The sequence below is a fragment of the Ailuropoda melanoleuca genome, chromosome 17, assembly GCF_002007445.2.
Source record: "Ailuropoda melanoleuca isolate Jingjing chromosome 17, ASM200744v2, whole genome shotgun sequence".
In the NCBI taxonomy this organism is placed as follows: domain Eukaryota; kingdom Metazoa; phylum Chordata; class Mammalia; order Carnivora; family Ursidae; genus Ailuropoda; species Ailuropoda melanoleuca.
Window position 1 is genome coordinate 19,701,870 of NC_048234.1, and position 12,808 is coordinate 19,714,677.

A 12,808-nucleotide genomic window follows, 5' to 3' on the forward strand; every position below is an offset into this window, starting at 1 on the left:
CCTCAGCCTTTGTTAAGAGCAATCAATATAGAGGTTTCCCAACTTGTAGACACTGAGGGGTGACTTTGGGTGTCTTCAGATCCATGAGAAGAGAGGTACTGAGCCGGAAAAGTGGCAGGTGCCCAACCCACTTCTGCTTATACCCTTCCTTCCCCTTGGCCAAACTCAGATCATGGCCCTGACCACAGAGTGACCCAACAAAGCTAAATTTAATTATATGCTTGAAACCCAAGTGGGCCCAACCTGACCTCCAAACATCCTAAGAGCAGCAGTATTCCCAAGGCCATTCACTGTGTGGAAAGGACCTACAGGAGTGGTCAGGGAATTCTTGGGTCTTTGTTCATTCCTTAGTTGTACCTGATAATCCTGCTTTATTCTAGACAGCAGAGTGGAGAGAGCACTGGGTCAGGAGCCAAAAAAAATTGCTCTGCTGCCTACCTGGCTGACGTGGCGTAAATCACTTAAACTGTCTGTCTCTCAGTTTTCTGTCTGTAAAATGGGGATGATAGGACCTGCCCTCCAACCATTCCTTAGCTGTTGTAAGGATAAAATGAAAAAGTGCTCTCAAAACTGTAAAGTGAGGGTTGCCTGGCTGGTTCAGTTGGTAGAGCGGGACACTCGAGCTCTCAGTCATGACATCCAGCCTCACGTTGAGGGTGGAGATTACTTTAAAAGTAAAAGAAAATAGGGGCGCCTGGGTGGCTCGGTTGGTTAAGCATCTGCGTTCGGCTGAGGCCATGATCTCACGGTCCTGGGATGGAGTCCCAGCTTGGGCTCCCCCTCAGCGGGGAGTCTGCCTCTCCTTCTGCCCCTCCCCCTGCTCGTGCTCACTCTCTCAAATAAACTTTAAAAATCTCTAAAAAAGTAAAATGTACATATATTAAAAAAAAAAAAAAACTAAACTGAAATCTAAATGCTAAGTCCCATCACCGGGAGCTTCATGGGGGCTGGGGGGCGGGGCGGGAGCGGGAAGCTGCGGGAACAGCACCTCCTTCCGCGCGTCGCAAGAACTGCAGCACGCGGGGGCGCAGCCTCGACCGGAGGGAGGAGCCTGAGGCTCAGGCGGCACCGGGCTTCCCCGACTTGAGGTTCCCTCCGTCAGCTGCGTTAGGACTTTCCTCCCGGGTTCAGTTGTACCTCTCGCTCTCCCTTCTTTCGGTCTGACTTCAGTCTGGGCCCGGGGTCGGCACCGCCGCGGAGAATCCTCCACCAGAGCTGTGATCGTTCCTTACCCGGTGTCGGGATGCCTTCCTCATGGGGCGCCTTTCCGGGGTGGGGGCGCTCCTGAGACGTTTAGCACACATTCGGTTCTAGCAGAGGGCATCTTTAAACGTGTTTTGGTTTTTTTGTTTGTTTGTTTGTTTGTTTTGTTTTTGTTTTTGGTTTTGGTTTTGGTTTGGTTTGGCTTTTTGCTCATCAGTTGGTGCTTGCTGAGAAATCAGTATTCCTCGCCTGCTCCGCCACATAGGTTGAGTGAATTAGAAGCCCGGGGCAAAACTGCAAAGACTGTCTTGGGGGTCCTTTTCTGTACAGGGTTTTTTGTTTGTTTTGTTTTTGTTTTAAGCACCAAGAGCCTAGGACCAGGTGGTTCTCGAAACCCTTCCCATGACGCGCAAATCCTCACGGTGCCCCAAGGCATCACAGTTCTAACTACTAGGACTAATTTGAGTCGTTAACTTTTTAAAAGTTATTTGCTACGCGATAGTATCTGAATGTGCTAACAGGTTCGCCTCTTAATAGCAGTCTGTGCAATCTTGAGGCAAAGGTGGGGAGGCGGGGAGAGAGAAGAAGAAAGAGAATTTCAATTTCAAATAAAAAGAGTTGCCTAAAGAGATTATCTGTTGACCTAGACTTACATGTACAGAACGATGGGGCGCCCGTCGCGAAGAGCCTCAGCGCCTGCTCTGAGACAGCCGTGATCACCCCTGACTGCCAAGGAGAGTAAGGCTCAGCAAGGTGAGGACTTCGCTCAGGTCTGTAGCACCAGGCCCAGGACTCGGCTCTTGGACTTTGCTTCTCATTCTGCGGTAGGGAATATCCCATGAGGCAGACGTTGCAAATACGGACTGAAAAGAGATACGGATATTTAAAAGAATTGTTCGCAGATTTTAATTTTCCTTTTTTTATGACTATTATTATTATTTAGTATTATTTGCTTGATTTGTTTTGCAGCAATCTTTAAGATCCTCATCTCCTGCTTACTAGAAGGCACACTCAGTGAGGAGAGGGGCTTTGCTGTGTTCACTGTTCTATTCCTAAAACCAGGCCTGACCTTCTGTAAATACTAATTGAAACAAACAAAAATGAATCAATCAATATGAATAATAAAAAAGGCGATGTTATCAATTATGCCTCTATAAAGCTGAAAAAAAATGGGCTGAGAAAAATCCACTGTCAATTTTTTTTAAGTGATGTTATGTTAAATTAGATTTATTTTATTCTTAATATGAGATGGGGGGATAAAAATTATATAGGTTCGTTACATTTTTTTCAAATGAAACAGAAAAGTGAAACAAAAAAATTAACACATGACATCCATTAGGACCACACGCACACAGAAAAGAGGCACGTGAGGAGAGAGTAAGAAAGTGGCCTGTGGGGCACCTGGGTGACTCAGGTCATGATCTCAGGGTCCTGGGATGGAGCCCCACTGTCTGCTCAGCAGGGGGTCCACATCTCCCCCCCCCCCACTTCATGCTCTCTCTTTCAAATAAATAAAACCTTAAAAGAAAAAAAAAAGTGCCATGTGCAAGCCCAGAAGAGAGCTTTCACCAGACACCAGTCCCGATGACACCTTGATCTTGGACTTCTAGCCTCCAGAACTATGAGAAAATAAAAAGTGAAGCAGCTCAGATTATGGCATTTTGTTGCATCAACTGGAGCAGACCAACACAGGATATATGTCTACACTTCTCTTGAGTAAATGGTAGACATGCATTTAACTTTACAAGAAATTGCCTAACTGTTTTCGAGAATAGCTGTATCATTTTGTGTTGTCATCAGCAATGTATGAGAACTGTATCCTTACATCCTCGTCAATACTTGCTGTTACTTGGTGGGCTTTTTTTTTTTAATTTAATTTAATTTAATTTTTATTTCTTAAGATTTTTATTTATCCTTTTGAGAGACACAGAGCACGAGGTGGGGGAGGGGCAGAGGGAGAAGCAGACTCCCCACTGAGCAAGTAGCCCAATGCGGGGCTCAATCCCCAGACCCTGGAATCATGACCTGAGCAGAAGACAGACGCTTAAGCGACTGAGCCACACAGGCGTCCCAATACTGAGTGTTTTATTCATAAACACGGTATGTCTAACCATTTATTTAGGTCTCTATAATTTTTCTTGGAAATATTTTGTAGTTTTCAGTATTCATTCTTTGTACTCAATTTGTTAGAATTACCCCGAAATATTTTTTTATTTTAATATTACCACAAAGGGCATTTTAAAAACTTTTTATTTGTAATTGTCTGTTGCTAGTGCATAGAAATCCCATTGTTTCTCTGTGTTTGATCCTGACTGAATCTTGCAACTGGAACTCATTAGTCCTAGTAGCTTTCTTGTAGATTTCCTTAGGATTTTCTATATACATGCTCATTTTTTAAAAAGATTATTTATTTGTTTATTTGAGCAGGGCAAGTGGCAGAGAGAGAAGCAGGCTCCCCACTTATCAGGGAGCCCGATTCCAGACTTGATCCCAGGACCCAGGGATCATGACCTGAGCCGAAGGCAGATGCTTAACCAACTGAGCCAGCCAGGCGCCCCTACATGTTCTCATTTTAACAGTTCCCCACAGGTCTACATGCATAGGTAGTACAGTAATGTCTTGGAGATGTATCACTCCAATGGATATTTTATTTTTTTATTAATCAATAAATTAATTAACTTTTGTTTAAATCTTGGGAAACATTTAGCATCAGTATAAAAAAGCCTTCCTCAGGGCACCTGGGTGGCTCAGTCGGTTGAGCATCCAACTCTTGGTTTTGGCTTAGGTCATGACCTCAGGGTCATGAGATAGGCTCCAAGCTAGCACAGAGTCTGCTTGAGATTCTCTCCCTTTTCCTCTCCCTCCCTCTCTGCCCCCTTTTCCACACCCCAGGCTCTAAATTAATTAATTAATTAAATCTTTTTAAAAAAATTTATCTATTTGAAAGAGAGAATGAGAGGGAGCACAAGCAGGGAGAGCAGGAGAGGGAGAAGCAGGCTCTTCATCGAGCAGGGAGCCCAATGCCAGGTTCGATCCCAGGACCTTGGGATCATGACCAGAGCCGAAGGTAGACACTTAACCAATTGAGCCACCCAGGCACCCCTAAATAAATAAAATCTTTAAAAAAAAAAAAAAAAGCCTTCCTCATTCTGTTTTCATTCTCCCCTCTGAATGCCATTACATGGCATTTCATTATACGCATGAACCACACTTGAGTTGACCACTGAGTCCCACTTTAAGGGGTTTTGTTGTTGTTGTTGTTGGGGGGGTTGTTTGTTTTTTTTTTTTTTTTTTTTTTTTTTTTTTTTTTTTTAAAGATTTTATTTATTTATCTGACAGAGAGAGACAGCCAGTGAGAGAGGGAACACAGGCAGGGGGAGTGGGAGAGGAAGAAGCAGGCTCCCAGTGGAGGAGCCTGATGTGGGGCTCGATCCCAGAGCGCTGGGATCACGCCCTGAGCCGAAGGCAGACACTTAACGACTGAGCCACCCAGGCGCCCCATGGGGGGGTTGTTTTTTAATCAGGAAGGCAACTTTCTCTTTTCTTTCTTTTTTTCTGTTTTTTTAACCTTTTGACTGCCTTCTCTCATTTCTCCCACTCTCCACCCTTGCTTCTGGCAACCACCACCAATCTGTTTTCTCTATTAGCTTGGCTTTTTGTTGCTGTTGTTGTTTGAGATTGCCCATAGCAGAGAGAACATACAGTATTTGATTTCACTTAGCATAATGCCCTCAAGGTCCATCTGCACTGTAGCAAATGGCGAGAACTCATTCTTTTCACAGCTGAATAACATTCCATTGCATACACCACAATTTCTTTATCAATTCTTCATCAGCGGACGCGTAGGTTGCTTCCATATCCTGGCTACTGTAACTAATACTGCAATGAATATGAGGGTGTGTATAACTTTTCACTTTAGTGTTTTTGTTTTCTTCTGACAAAAACCCAGATGTGGGGTTGCTGAATCGTACGGGAGTTCTAGTTCCAATATTTTGAGAAACCTCCATAGTGCACAGTGTTTTTCATAGTGGCTGCATTGACATTCCCACCAATGGGGCACAAGGGTTCTCTTTTCTCCAACTCTTTGCCAATGTTTGTTATTTCTGGTCTTCAGCCATCATCTTATAGGCATTCTGACAGGTGTGAGATGGTATCTCATTGTGGTTTTGATTTGCATTCCCCTGATGATTAATGCCGTTGAGCGTCTTTTCATGTATCTACCTGTTGGCCATCTGTAGGTCTTTCAGAAAATGAAATACTATTGCATGAATAGACTTCATTTTATTTATCCATTCATCTGTTGAAGGAGGTTTGAGCTGCTTCTGCCTTCTGGCTATTATGAGCAATGTTTTTTTGTTTTTTTTTTAAGATTTTATTTATTTATGTGACAGAGAGACAGCCAGCGAGAGAGGGAACACACCAGGGGAGTAGGAGAGGAAGAAGCAGGCTCCCAGCGGAGGAGCCTGATGTGGGACTCGATCCTGAAACGCCGGGATCACGCCCTGAGCTGAAGACAGACGCTTAACCACTGTGCTACCCAGGCACCCCTATTGTGAGCAATGTTGCTATAAACATTCATGTACAAGTTTTTGCATAGACATAAACCTTCGGTTCCCTTGGGTATATACCCAGGAGTGGAATTGGGCTAAATGGTAACTTGGTGTTTAATTGAGAAATTGCCAGATTATTTTTCAAAATTACTGTACCATTTTATACTTCCACCAGCAGTGCATGAGAATTCCGGTTTCTCCACATCTTCACCAACACCTGCTGTGATCTGACTTTATTTTAACCTCCTCCTTACTTTTCAATTTTTCTTTTTCCTTACCTCCTTCACTTGCTTCCCTATTTCCTCTCCTCCCTTGCACAAATCATCAGGATTTCTAATATTACGGAGACCCTAAAATAGTTCCACCAAGGAGGGCTTTCCCCTGTGTTTTCTTTGATCCTAAACTCCTCTTCCATTAAAATCGCTATTGGTCTCTAAACCCACATTTCTACTATCTTTGAATTTCTAATCCTTAGCAGCCAACCCCCATCTAAATGCATTGTACTCCATCAGTGTTTCTAAGGATCTCAGGGTTTGAAAGAACCTTAAAAGTTCCTAATCTAATTCTTTTTGTTTAATGAAGGACGGAGGTAGAAAAAAGACTGGATAGAAAAAAGACTGCGCCTGGGTGGCACAGCGGTTAAGCTCTGCCTTCGGCTCAGGTCATGATCCTGGCGTTATGGGATCAAGCCCCACATCGGGCTCCTCCGCTATGAGCCTGCTTCTTCCTCTCCCACTCCCCCTGCTTGTGTTCCCTCTCTCGCTGGCTGTCTCTATCTCTGTCGAATAAATAAATAAAATCTTTAAAAAAGAAAGAAAGAAAGAAAGAAGACTGGATAAAAAGAATGTGTGAAACAAGAAAAGAGGGAAGCAGAGGGAGGGGAGCAGAAGGAGTATACACCTGACATTTTACATACATCATCTTTTTTTTTTTTTTAAGATTTTATTTATTTATTCAACAGAGACAGAGACAGCCAGCGAGAGAGGGAACACAAGCAGGGGGAGTGGGAGAGGAAGAAGCAGGCTCATAGCAGAGGAGCCTGATGTGGGGCTCGATCCCATAACGCCGGGATCACGCCCTGAGCCGAAGGCAGACGCTCAACCGCTGTGCCACCCAGGCGCCCCTTTACATACATCATCTTATTCAAATCTCACAATGACCCCATAAGATTGGTGTTATCTTTCCCGTTTCATAAATGAGGTTACTGGAGCTAAGAGAAGTTAATTATTTTGTTCAAGGTCCTTCAGCTTGTGAGAATCAAATTTAGCTAACTGCAACTCCAAATCCTGGGATCCAAGAAACTCTTGAATTTCAAGGAGGAGGACTATCCTCAAGGGTGTATGATGACCTTTTCCCTTGGTCCTGGGACAGACATGCCCTGGATAGACCACAGCTTTGGAAATGAGGGGGCATTATAAGGAGAATAACACAGTGTCTTATTTCTGAAAGGAGTCAGCGCTATGATGGGAGTAGTTTTGTCTGAAAGGACAGGTGATGCCTTAGGCGAGGAGAACATAGGCTAGGAAATTGGCCAAGGTTATGGTATTTGTCACCTGGAAGGAATGCCAAAGTTAGATATGTAAGATAGTATGGAAAATTCCAAGAGAAAACTTCAGAACATGAGTTACCTCAGTACCAAAGGAAGCTACTCATATTTCTGCAAGCTATTCAAAGAGCAGTAGCAATTTATAAAAATAGACAGAACAAGGTCATTACACAACCAAGTTCATTTGTTTCATTTTGCCTTTGACTTCTAGGGGTTGCTTCTGAAAACATTTTTAAAAATTAAGTCTGGGGGTGCCTGGGTGGCTCAGTTGGTGAAGCATCCGACTCTTCATTTTGGCTCAGGGTGGTGATCTTGGGGTTGTGAGATGGAACCCCATGATGGGCTCCCTGCCCAGCAGGCAGTCTGTTTCTCTCCTGATCCCTCCCCCTGCTCGCTCTAGCTCTCTGTCTCGTTTTCAAATAAATAAATAAATAAATAAATCTTAAAAAAAAAAAAAAAAGTCTTGTTGCAGAGTTAACAAAGTCAAATCTATAAACCACAACCAGAGAAGTCTGATCTCAGGTGCCTGGGTGGCTCAGTCAGTTAAGCGTCTGCCTTCGGCTCAGGTTACAATCCCAGGGCCCTGGGATCAAGCCCTGCATCAGGCTCTGCGCTCAGTGGGGAGTCTGCCTCTCCCGTAGCTCCTGTGCTCTCTCTCTCTCAAACAAATAAATAAAATCTTTTTTTTTTTTTTTTTGAAGAGAAGTCTGATCTCCATCTCTCTCTCTCTGCCCCATTCCCTCCTCCCCCTAGAGGTAATGGGTTTTTTGTTGTGTTGTGTTTTGTTTTGTTTTGTTTTTACAAACTCACAACCCTGAAATCAAGACCTAAGCTGACAGGTGGTGATGGCAGGGTCATGGGTTGGAGCCTTACATTGGGCTCCATGCTCAGCAAAGAGTTGGCTTGAGATTCTCTCTCCCTCTCCCTCTGCCCCTCCCGCTTGTGCTCTCTCTCTCTGAAACAAATAAATCTTAAAAAAAAAGAAAGAAAAAGAAAAAAGACCTAAGCTGACATCAAGACCTGAGGTGAGATCAAGAGTCAGACACTTAACCAACTGAGCCACCCAGGAGCCCCTGGGGTGTGGTTTTTTCCCCATACTTAAAAAAAAAAAAAATTGTCAGAGAGAGAGAAGCACAAACAGGGGGAGCAGGAGGCAGAGGGAGCAGGAGAAGCAGGCTCCCCAGTGAGCAGGGAGCCCGATGCGGGACTTCATCCCAGAACTCTGAGATCATGACCAGAGCTGAAGGCAGACGCTTCACCGACTGAGCCACCTAGGGGTCCCTTCATTTGTTCTTTTAACTTTGTTTTTATCTATTTCATTTTTTTAAAAAGTAATCTCAATGACCAAGGTGGGACTTGAACTCATGACCCTGAGACCAAGAGTCGCATGCTGTACTGACTGAGCCAGCCAGGCACCCCTTATCCATTTTTTAAAAAATGTAAGGTATATTCATCTCCTCTTCTCCCTCTAGTTAAATGGTAGTTTATTACCTTCAGTTTTGCCACCTTGCTTTTTTCCACTGGAGATCATGTCCTAGCAGTATACAGAGATATTTCTTTCTTTTTTTTGAGAATGTGTGTTTATAGCTCTTGCCTATTTCCCATAAGGTGATGGTTTTCCTTTTCTTCTCCATCTTTTTAAGTCCTTCATATATTAGGGATGTTTACAGTGATGGGCTGGAGGTGGCTAGTGGCAGCTTACAAGTGCTGATTGTTAAATCGTCAGGAATTCTGTGCCAAGTTGATGCCACATCGGTACAGTTGAGTGCATTTTGGAATTTAAAATCTGTTATGGTGGGAATATTTACACCACGGTGATGGGCAAATCCTGTGAATCAGAAGTCCTCCTTGCCTTCCAGGACACAACCACTGGACATCAATCTTCTCTAAGTTGGAAATATTTTTTCCCAGTTTTTAACTTGTCTTTTTGCTTTGCTTATGATGTGTTTTGCTATGCAAAAATTTTATTGTTGGGGCGCCTGGGTAGCGCAGTTGTTGAGCGTCTGCCTTCGGCTCAGGGCGTGGACCCAGCGTTCCGGGATCGAGTTCCAGTCGGGCTCCTCTGCTGGGAGCCTGCTTCTTCCTCTCCCACTCCCCTGCTGTGTTCCCTCTCTCTGCTGGCTGTCTGTCACATAAATAATAATCTTTAAAAAAAAATTTTTTTATTGTTGCTGTTGTTTTGGATAATGCAAATTTCAGTCTTTTCCTTAATTGCCTCTGGATTTTGAGTTTGGAAAGTTTCTCCAATTCTTCCATTACAGTGGAATCCGCTCTTATTTCCTTCTAGTACTTATATAGCTTTATTTCTTTAAAAAATTTTTAAAATATTTTACCCATTTGGAATTCATCTTGTGTGGAGAAACAGATATGATTGTCTGGCTATCCATTTACCCCCATACTATTTTTGAAGAGCAACTTTTTCTTCCACTGATTTGAGATGCCACCTTGATCACATATTAAATTTCCAGATGCAATTATTTTCAGATTTTTCTACTTTGTTTCTTTTATTAATCTATGTATTCATGTCCCAATACCTTAATCTTATTATACAGGACTTATCATGTTTTAATAACTGGTAGGGCTAGCCTCTCTTCATTTTCTTCTTTCTCGGGGCTTTCCCAAATATTCTTGCTTATTTAATCATCCAAGTGAGCATTATAATAAAATTGTCTTAACCCTAGGCTCCTTCTTCTATTGTTTTTGCCAAGTGTTAAAAAAAAAAAATATGGCCCTGTATTTTCTGACTTGTGACTCTTCTGGTCTGTACCCCCACTTTAGTCGAGACCTTCTCTTTCTTTTCCCCTTGATGTCCTTGTTCTGGATAATTTGAATTCTACTCCCGGACATTTCCTTACAGAGAAAGCATTTTGTAAATGTCATCTAGCACTTAATGAAGTCACTAATTCTGTTGCTAAATGGCTATGGGATTTAGAACAAAACCATTTCCAGATTTTTTCAGCTATACACTGTAAATAAAAAAACATTCTATTTCATAGGGCTTTTGTTTTGTACAATTAGAAATCATTTTCAGTCCGTTCTCAGTCACACCTATCAGCAGAACTGGACTCCCGTAAGTACTCCCTCCGTGAAGCCTCTCCTCTTCAAACTCCGTTTCTTCCTCAGCCTCCAAATGGTGGAGAGCCCCAGAACTCAGGTTTCAGACCCCTTCTCCTCTCATCTAAACTCACTCCCTAAGTGAGTTTATACATGTTGAGACTCTAAATGAGGACTCCTGAATTTTATATCTCCAGCCTGGACCTGAGCTACGTCCTCAAAAATTTGTACCTCTAACCGCTTCCTTATCAACTCTCGGATGTCTCAAAGGCGTCTCCAATTTAACCTACCCCAAAACAACTCTGATACTCTCCCCCAAACCTGTTTCCCTTACAGTCTTTCCAATCTCAGTTAATGACACTTCTGTTCTCGTAGCTGAGGGAAAAACTTTTTGTACACTCCCGAATCCACAAAGCCCTGGGTTCACTCATGTGACCACAGGTGGCAGTTCAGCACAAAAAGCTGGAATGACTGGGACAGCTGGGTCTCTCTCCACACTGGTCTGTCTCGGGCTTCTTCAGAACTTGGCTTGGGCAGGATTCCTAGAGGGCAGGCCCCAGTATACAATCTCTTCTTAACTTACAGCTTCTGATGTACCCGTATGAGCTCAGTGTCTTTACCACTGGAGCCAGGGAAGCAGTGAGGAACTGGCCCCAGGAATGCCTATGTATGGTGAAATGACTTTGCGGGGCCCTGCCGCCAGATCCCCCACAGTTTGGCAGTTACTTACTCATTTGTAATCAACAAACGTTAGCAACGCAGCAGTTAAGTTGGCAGCTTTGCAGGGCCTGTTGATGTGACCACAACACTCAGCTCTTCCTCCCCAATGACAGGATGATTCCTCAGCTATTTTGTCTAAAGGCTTGTTTCTAAGGCAATTTCCTCCAGGATTTTCTTTCAGGGCTCTTTTGCAGCTAAAAGCTCACATGTCCCCAGCTTTGGGAATTAGAAGTTCTTTCTCTACACATTCAAGTTTCCTAGTGTTTCACAACTTGTACCTGCTCAGACTTTTCCCTTCTTTTGTTAATTCTGTTTCGTACATTTTCCAATCCATTCATGTCTGTTTTTTTTCTTACATAATCCCTTCCTTTGATTTCCTGGGGTTATTTTCATGTCCTTTTTCTAACTACACGAATTGAATGTTTAATTCATTTGTTTACATTCTTTCTTAATCATGAATATTACAAGCTATTAAATTTCTTTTTTTAATAGATATTAACTTATTTATTTGAGAGAGAGGGAGAGAGAGACAGGAAGAGAGAGAGAGAGCACACAAGCAAGCATGAGGGGGCAGGGAGCCCAACTCGAAACTCAATCTCAGGACCCTGAGATCATTACCTGAGCCCAAGGCAGACGCTCAACCGACTGAGCCACCCAGGCAACCCCAAACTATTAAATTTCTAAGTACACTGCCTTCCACCTGTTAAATCCCCCCATCCAGTCACCCAGCTCAGACACACTTACCCTGTAGCTGGCATTGTACTTTACACACATTATTTTTACAACCCATACTAATCTTCACTGCCCATTTTACAGATGAAATATGCACTCAGATGTCTGTCTTGGGGTGCCTGGCTGGCTCAGTCAAAAGAGCATGCAATTCTTGATCTCAGGGTTGTGAGTTCAAGCCCCACATTGGCTGTAGAGGTTACTTAAAAAAAAAGTTAATTAATTTAAAAAATGTCTGTCTTGTGTTTCCATTCCTGGGACATTTGAACATTCAGTTTGAAGGCATTCCCCTAGCCTGTGCCCCTCTCACTGTATCTTCTAATTCAATATCACAGCAAATGCCATTTCTTCAGAGTAAAGTTTAGTAAGCAGCGACCCCCTGATCTAAAACAGCCTCCCTCCACACTTTCGCATATTCTATTTTATTTTGCGCGTAGCACTATCTCAAATTATCTTGTTCATTTGTTTCCTTGCGATGATCTGCCTCCACCACTTAACTTTAAACTCCAAGGAGTAGACATTGTTGTCTTGTTCAACACTGCATTCCTGGGGCTCCTCGGACTACCTGGCGCGCAGTAGGCGTAAGTAAATATTTATGGAATCAATGCATTGTCGAAAGCAAATAATGCAGCTCGTAGAGGATGCGGCACTTCGAGACTCTGCTGAGTAAAATCAACAGCTACTTTTGAATCTGAAAGTGTGATCCTGGGACGTAAGAGGCACCCCTCCATAGATGTGCCTTAGAGCAGCTCACTCAATTTCAGCTGGGTGTCCCTCCTGTGAGAAGAGGAGGAAATGATCATAGTCACCGTGATTCTACACAGATACAAACGTACCTCACAAACCGGCGTGAAAGCAAGAGAGGAGGAGGAGAGGTCGCCCAGCAGCACAGGGGGCAGGGAAGTGCAGGCTGGGGGGAGGGGGGACGGTCTGACCTGGGATTAGTGGCGAAGGGGCGCAGGGCTCGGGAGCGGCGAGAGGGAGCGCCTGGGCGGGAAAAAAAAAA

General features: G+C 43.5%; 1 protein-coding gene and 1 long non-coding RNA gene across 2 annotated transcripts in view; one reads left to right on the forward strand and one right to left on the reverse strand.

The window, feature by feature from the left end:
• The window catches only part of RCL1 (RNA terminal phosphate cyclase like 1), an 82,653-nt gene extending 80,775 nt beyond the window's left edge, over positions 1–1,878 (reverse strand). The window contains exon 1 of the mRNA XM_034647102.1: positions 1,857–1,878. The gene's annotated coding sequence lies outside the window, so the exon portion shown is untranslated. The remainder of the gene's footprint in view (positions 1–1,856) is intronic.
• LOC117796959 lies at positions 958–12,793 on the forward strand. Its single transcript, XR_004621752.1, has 3 exons — positions 958–1,956; positions 12,314–12,383; positions 12,567–12,793. It is a non-coding gene; the product is annotated as an uncharacterized LOC117796959 (long non-coding RNA).
• Positions 12,794–12,808: the final 15 nt, after the last annotated feature.